Source organism: Microcebus murinus, chromosome 20 (assembly GCF_040939455.1).
Source record: "Microcebus murinus isolate Inina chromosome 20, M.murinus_Inina_mat1.0, whole genome shotgun sequence".
Taxonomy (NCBI): Eukaryota; Metazoa; Chordata; class Mammalia; order Primates; family Cheirogaleidae; genus Microcebus; species Microcebus murinus.
In genome coordinates this window covers 43,084,886-43,092,385 of record NC_134123.1, presented here as the reverse complement: position 1 = coordinate 43,092,385, position 7,500 = coordinate 43,084,886, and positions in this window count along the sequence as shown.

Sequence of the window (7,500 nt, the reverse complement as noted above, 5' to 3'; positions counted from 1 at the left end):
TGGGAGGAACTTTGTGGTCGGCTATGTTTAGTAGGAAGTGTGTTTTATATGTTTCCAGGACATCATAAAAAATTGAGCAGACTCATCTAGGATAATTAGGGAAATGAATGATTTTCCTCTCCTAAATGTGGAGGTACCACAACAAGCTGCAGGAGGACCCTCCGGGACACCTATCCAGGGACAGAGGCCCCTCTGGAATGTGTCACTCACCCTATTCATTTAGAAATGTATACTTTCAAATCAATAAAATTTCCCTGACCTGGGTTACTGTAGTCTAGTCCCTTCAATCTGATCCCTAAGTCTGTTCAGCCTCAGTCCACGACCAAGGAAGGCCCACTCTGTGAGACCAAGGAGCCCGGTGCCCAAAAGGAATAAGGACAGGCACCCACGTGCACGCACACAGAGACACGGTCAAATAAACCGTGTTCAAGGTCTTTCTGTTCAGGGAAACCAGAAGATGGTTTGAAACCCCCAGGATCAACTTTGTATTTCTTCCAGGACAGGGAAATTCACAGGAAGAGAAAATACATTGCTCTCAGCCTAGGATAAAAAGCCACAAGTTGTTGTAGAATTCATTCTGTGATTTAATTTTTAAACGATATTCCATAAACCTAAAAAAAAACACTAAAAACAAAGATAAAACAGAAACCCGGAAAAGAAAAAAAAAAAACCCTGGGCAGAGGCCTACGGTGGGGGCGGGGAGGCAGGCAGGGAGCGGGAGCAGGAGGGGCCCCTCCCTGGGACAACAGGGAGGGTGGGGTGGGCGGAGACCTCCCGAAGGCTAGAGGCGCCTGGGGGCTGGCGGGCCCAGGAAGAACCTTGTTCTACACCCCAGCAGATTTGAAAGCCGACCTCCACACTTTGGGTGGGGGTGGTGTTAACTCTTAAGCTCCCAATATCTCCTGATTTTACCCATCCCCATGTCTGATCAAAGTGGCAGCTAGGTGACAACTAACTACAGGTGCCAGTGTCAGCCAGAGGAGAAGGGGCCCTCTTTGCTTCATTATAGAGTCCTTGAGTTTTGGGTAAATGTCTGGTAGCCGGCCTGTTATTAGCAAAATCCTTATCTTAACTGAAAACATTCCAAGCCTTTAGGCAGAAGTGCATTTCTTTCATCAATTGCAAATCAAAGAGTCTCTCAACCCAACTGTAAACCTGTAAAACCGGCACCCTGGCCTCCCCCTCCCCCCACTTGCAGAGGTCTGGCCTTTTCAGCTCAGACTAATATGTCCCTTCATATATGGATCTGTGATTTTACATGTCATTCCTGTCTCCCTAAAATGTATGAAGCTAAACTGTGACCCGCCCCACCACCATGGGACCCCTTGCGCAAGGCTTCTTGGGTGCAGCTCTCAGGGCCATGGTCTCTGACATTGGGCTCAGAAAAACCTCTTTAAATTATTTTGCAGTGTTTTGGGGTTCTCACATTCTTGTATCTGTGGGAGCTTTCTCTTTTCTATTACATGTGATCCGGATCACTAGCTAGGTGTTCATATTTTTGGATGGTGAGGGTGCTCAAGCTTATCTTTGTCAAAATTATGATTTTTTTTGCCAAAATTATGGGCTATTTTAAAGGCATAGCGGCTGTTTGTGTATATATTAGCTATTTTTTTTTTTAGCTAAAATATAAGCTGTCGTTAATGCTATTAATTTAGCCATTTGGGCTGATTTTACTCTTTTGAGTTGGGCGTTTTTTATTATGTCTACTGTGGAAGTGACAGCATATTTTGCTTGATAATGTCTCTGATGGTCTTTTAAATAAGAACCATTCATAAACCAAATTAATTTAGCATTTTTGATAGGAGTTTTTTGCAAATTTGCTCTAGGAGAGAGTAAGATTTTAGTTAGTAGACTGTAGTTATGTTTTGTTTTTTTTTTTTGCTCACCTGGAAGAGGGAGAAGAGTTGCAGGGTTAAGAATATTGTAGTGTTTTAAAGAGATGTTAGGGGCAGAAAGCAAAAGCACTTTATAGGAGGTAAGGCGACTTATAGAATAGTGTTGAGTGTGGTGAGAGTTTAGGAGAGATTTTATAGAATGAGGGGCATAAATTATCAGGGGGGGACTCTAGGACAAATTTTTTAATATGAAATGGCTGTAGCTGATATGGCTCTCCTATAAGGGGGGTGTCCTTTCGCTACTGGGTCTAACAGTGGGCTGAAATAACTAACTGGCCTGTGACTGTCGCCATGCTTTTGAGTTAATATTTTAAGCGCATTTTTATTTATTTTATATATAAAAAGGAAAAACGGAAGGCTATAGTTTGGGTGTCTTAAAGCAGGTGCCTGGGTAAGAGCGTGTTTTAAATCTCTTATATATTGCTTTTTATTTTTTTTTTAGCAAATTGGGTCTGGTTGGTGATGCTTTAGTTTTTTGTATAAGGGCTGGGCCATTAATGAGTAGTTTGGAATTTAACTTTTGCAGTAGCTTGTTAGCTTTAAGAACCCTCTTAATTGTTTTTTTTTGTTTTGGGCAAAGGAAAGGCTATGATGGCAGAGATTTTTTTTGGGTTCATAAGAAGTCTCTTTGGGGAAATTGTGTGCCCTAAGTATTTAACTTGGGGGAGACAAAATTGTCATTTATTTTTGGACACTCTGTGTCCCTTTAAGGCAAGCTGTTGTAGCAGGTATATAGTGTCTTTTTTGCATTCATTTAGGGAGGGTGAACACAACAGCAAATTATTTATATATTGAATTAGAGTAGATTTATTTTGGAATATAATATCATTTAAATTTGCCTTTAATATTTGAGAAAAATATGTAGGACTTTTAGAGTAACCCTGGGGCAAGACTGTCTACCTATACTGGCGATTTTTTTAAGTGAAGTCAAAAAGATATCGACTATTCTGATTTATAGGTGTGCTAAAGAAAGCACCGTAAAAGTCAATGACAGAGAAGTGGCTGGCGGTGATAGGAATAGTATGATTTTTATTTATTTATTTAGAAGACTAGAAAGGATATGCTTATTTTAAGATAAGGTCGTGGGCACTCTGGGAGATCTAGACAGGAGGACATTTTAAATTTACAATAGGCGCCTGCTAGGATGTTTTAAGATGCTTTAAATTGAAGAAGAGGCGCCTGCTAGGATGCTCAGTGAAGACATTTTAGATTTATGATAGGCATCTGCCAGGATGCTTGAGTTAAGACAGGGGCTTTTTATCTTTTAGGTGATGTTAATGCCATACCAGAATCAGGCCAGGAAGTAAACCACCGCTTTGTTTGGTTACCAAAAGCCGCTTTGTGGGAATTTACCCTTTGTCAGCCTAACCCTGCTGGCCTCTTTATTATTTGCCAGCCTAACCCAGCTGGCCTCCTTAGGAAGGAGTTTTTAGCAAAACATTAGAGTTCAGTTTTCATTGCAGAGAGTGACTTGTGAACCACGCTTCCATTAAAGGATGTATCTGAATCTGTGACTGGAAGGGGTCGGTACCTGACCAGAGAGCACTGCCAGAGGAGGAGACGTTTCATTTCTTTTCCTAAATTTTACCTGGCCATAGCAGACGTCTCTGTTTCCCTAGGACGTGGTATTTTTCTTCACAAGCAGTTTGAGTGGCTCCATGTGCCTCTAGACTGACTGCAAAGCACAGACTCCCCGATCTCCACCCGTTGGCTCTGTCTATCCAAGCACGGCCTCCACGGCTCTCCTCTGGGGGGTATATACTGTCAGAGGTGGCACACTATGGTTGGTAGGGGGATAGGCTTTATTGGGAAAACTGAGAGTTTGAACCCCAGCGTTTTATTTGTTAGCAACGCCAACTTTGTCAATTCACATGGCCCTGCTGAGGCCCAGTCACCTAAAGGGTAGGAAATGCAATAGATAGATTCATCTCCCTCTCTCTCTTCTCTTTTTCTTTTCTTTTCTTTTCTCTTCTTTTGGCAGGCTCTCACTCTGGTTCCCAGGCTAAAGGGCAGTGGCATCCTCATAGCTCAGCGCCACCTCAAACTCCTGGCCTCCAGTGATCCTCTCACCCAGGCTTCCCAAAGTGCTAGGATGATGGAATTCTTGGTTTTGTTTTCCGTTTTTTTTTTCATCTGATGTCTTTTAGGGTCCTAGCGTCAGAAATTTAGATCTGTTCTTTGAACTCATCCTAGGGGCTCATTGGGATTCTAATAGGTGCTACTGGGAATTTCAGCAGTACTGCCAGGGAGGGAGGGAAGAAGCAGCATCGGGCAAGTATGGTGGCACAAGCCTGTAGTCCCAGCGACTCGACTCCTGAGGTTGAGGCAGGAGGATGGATGGAGCCCAGGTGTTTGAGGTTGCAGTGACCAAGGATGCATCGTACCCTGTTGGATAGAGGGAGACAGACCCTGTCACTCACCCAAAAACTATACAAATATTAGGTACCCTAATAATTAAAAATGAAGCAAAAGGGGTTGGTCGTGGTGGCCCATGCCCTAGCACTCTGGGAGGCCGAGGCGGTGGATTGCTCAAGGTCAGGAGTTCAAAACCGGCCTGAGCAAGAGCAAGCCCATCTCTACTATAAATAGAAAGAAATTAATTTGCCAACTAAACATACACACACACACACACACACACACACACACACACACACACACACAATAAGCCGGGCATGGTGGTGCATGTCTGTACTCCCAGCTGTACTCCCAACTACTCAAGAGGCTGAGACAGAAGGATCACTTGAGCCCAGGAGTTGGAGGTTGCTGTGAGCTAAGCTGAAGCCATAGCACCCTAGCCCGGGCCCTAAAAGTGAGACTCTGTCTCAAAATAAAAAATTAAGGAAAAGGGATTTACCAGAAAATGCAGGGAGGGAGAGATAAAAATTTCTCTCTCTCTCTCTCTCTCTATATATATATATACATATATATATTTATATAGTCTGAGGACTTTATTAATATATATTTATATATAGAAATTATATATAGAAATTTATATATATAGAGAGAAATTATACCTAGTGAGAAATTGCCATATATATATACAGAGAGAGAGAGAGAGAGAGAGAGAGAGAGAGAGAAACGGATATTACCATGAGGATGTGAGTGTGATTCTGAGGACTTTATTGACTTTGTGGGCTACTGGACTCTGTGGAGATCAGTGAAGAAAGAGTGCAGAAATGAGAATAAGCGGCGTCTATGGGGAGCTTGCTTGCCGTGCGTGTGCACCTGTGTGTAAATAAATAGCTAGACATTCCTTTCTTCTCCAGAGAGTCAGTGTCACCACTGCCACCGCCATCACCACCGAGGGCGCTTAAGGGTTCCTGGCCTGATAGTTGCTGGAGCGCGCTAGGGCAGTCTTGGCGGGATGGCCGACCCCCCCCCCCCCGTGGCTATAAAGGAGGTGGGTGTGGCATCACCAGGGTCAAGCGCAGACTTGGAGAACTAGGCCTAGAGAAAGGCTGCTTTATCATCTGGAGGCGAACCGACACCTTTGGTGGATAGAGAGACATCATTCGGTGTTTTTATGGAGGCGATAACGGTGATGAAGAAGATGACAACTGCTCCCGCCCCTGCCGCCGCTCCTGCCACTGCTCCCGCCGCCGCCGCCGCCGCCGCCGCTCCCTCCCGCCAGGGCTCTTGCCACCGCTCCCGCTGCCACCGCCGCCGCCACCGCCGCTCCCTCCCGCCAGGGCTCCTGCCACCGCTCCCGCTGCCACCGCCGCCGCCACCGCCGCTCCCTCCCGCCAGGGCTCCTGCCACCGCTCCCGCCGCCACCGCCGCTCCCTCCCGCCAGGGCTCCTGCCACCGCTCCCGCCGCCGCCACCCCTCCCTCCAGGGCTCCTGCCACCGCTCCCGCCGCCGCCGCCACCGCCGCTCCCTCCCGCCGCCGCTGCTCCCTGCCGCCACCCCTCCCGCCGCCGCTGCCGCTGCCACCACCACAGGTTGGGAAATGAATTAAAATCTTAATCTAACCGCCCCCGCCCCGCCCCCCCACCCCAGCAGGCTCAAGGGACCGATTCCCCCGGACCCTAGAAAGAGCCTAAAAAGCAGATTTGTTGCCCATGAGAAGGCAGGTCAGAACTGGCCGGTCACGTCCCCTCCTTTCTCTAGGGGACATTTGTAACATTAGTGTCATTTAAGTTGGTATTCAATGCCCCACTAGTAAATTTCATAGGCTTAAAAAAAAAGGAAGGGAGGGAGGGAGGGAGGGAGGGAGGGAGGAAGGAAGGAAGGAAGGAAGGAAGGAAGGAAGGAAGGAAGGAAGGAAGGGAGGGAGGGAAAGAAAAGAGGCAGGGCTGGCGTGGTGGCTCACGCCTGTGATCCTAGCACTCTGGGGGACTGTGGTGGGTGGATCATTGGAGCTCAGGAGTTCGAGCCCAGCCTGAGCAAGAGCGAGACCCCTTCTCTACTAGAAATAGAAATTAATTGGCTAACTCAAAATATATATCTATAGAAAAAATTAGCCAGGCACGGTGGCGCATGCCTGTAGTCCCAGCTACTCTGGAGGCTGAGACAGAAGGATCACTTGAGCGCAGGAGTTTGAGGTTGCCATGAGCCAGGCTGACGCCACAGGACTGTAGGCTGGGCAATACAGTGACACTCCATCTCTCAAGAAAAAGACAGCAAAAAAGAAAGGAGGAGAGAGAGAGAGAGAGAGAGAGAAAGAGAGAGAGAGAGAGAGATTGAATTGGCCTATTTTCAAGTTAAAAATAAAATAAATAAAAAAACAAAGAGAGAGAGAGTCATACTGAGAATATTGATCCAAGAGCGACACCTAGCGACCATATATAGCCACCACCATCTAGGGCCCAATTCGCCAGAGGCAACAGAGGCCGAGGGCAACATGGAGTCGACCTGGGATGGGGGGGCGGGCATGGCGACCGCAGCAGGCGATTCCCTGGCAGGCACACGAGCCAGGCCGGGAGCTCGTTCTCAGCGCCGTGAAAGGGAGCGGGAGGGAGAAAATCATGACAAAGTGACAGCAGCTCCCTTTGTAGCTCCTAAGCAGGGCGATCGCGTGTTCACACTCGCGGGTGATCCGTGCCTCCTAGTGTGTCGGCACATCCCCCGTGTGACGTGAAGCGAGGGGTGAAGGGGAACAGGGGGGTAGGAGAAGGAAAGGAGAAGATCCATCCAATGAAAGGGGAAAAAAGGAAAGTCCCACGGGGGTCAGGTAGTGAGAGCAAATCAACAAGCTGCGGACAGCAACTCCCGGGGGAACACAGCCCGCGAAGCGCCCGCGCCGCCAAAATAGCAATCCTTGGGCGACCCCTAGCGGCGGCGACAACATAGACACTCAATGTGTCCCACCGGCTGTCGCCGAGCGAGCGGACATCTGGTCGACCCACGGGCCCAGAGGCACGCCAGCCCGGGTGATCGTGGCCGGCGAGGGAGGGGTGGGGAGGGGAGAAAACCATTCAAGTCATCCCAGGTCCCATTAGGGTTCCGAAGTGTGATGATTGCGCGTGCACGTGTGCCCCGTCACCCGTGTGTTTGGAACAAAAAGGAAGGAAAAAAGGGCGGTGGGGAGTAAAGAAAGGGAGAGCCAGAGCGAGAACGAGAGAGAGAGAGAGAGAGAGAGAGAGAGAGAGAGAGAGAGAGAGAG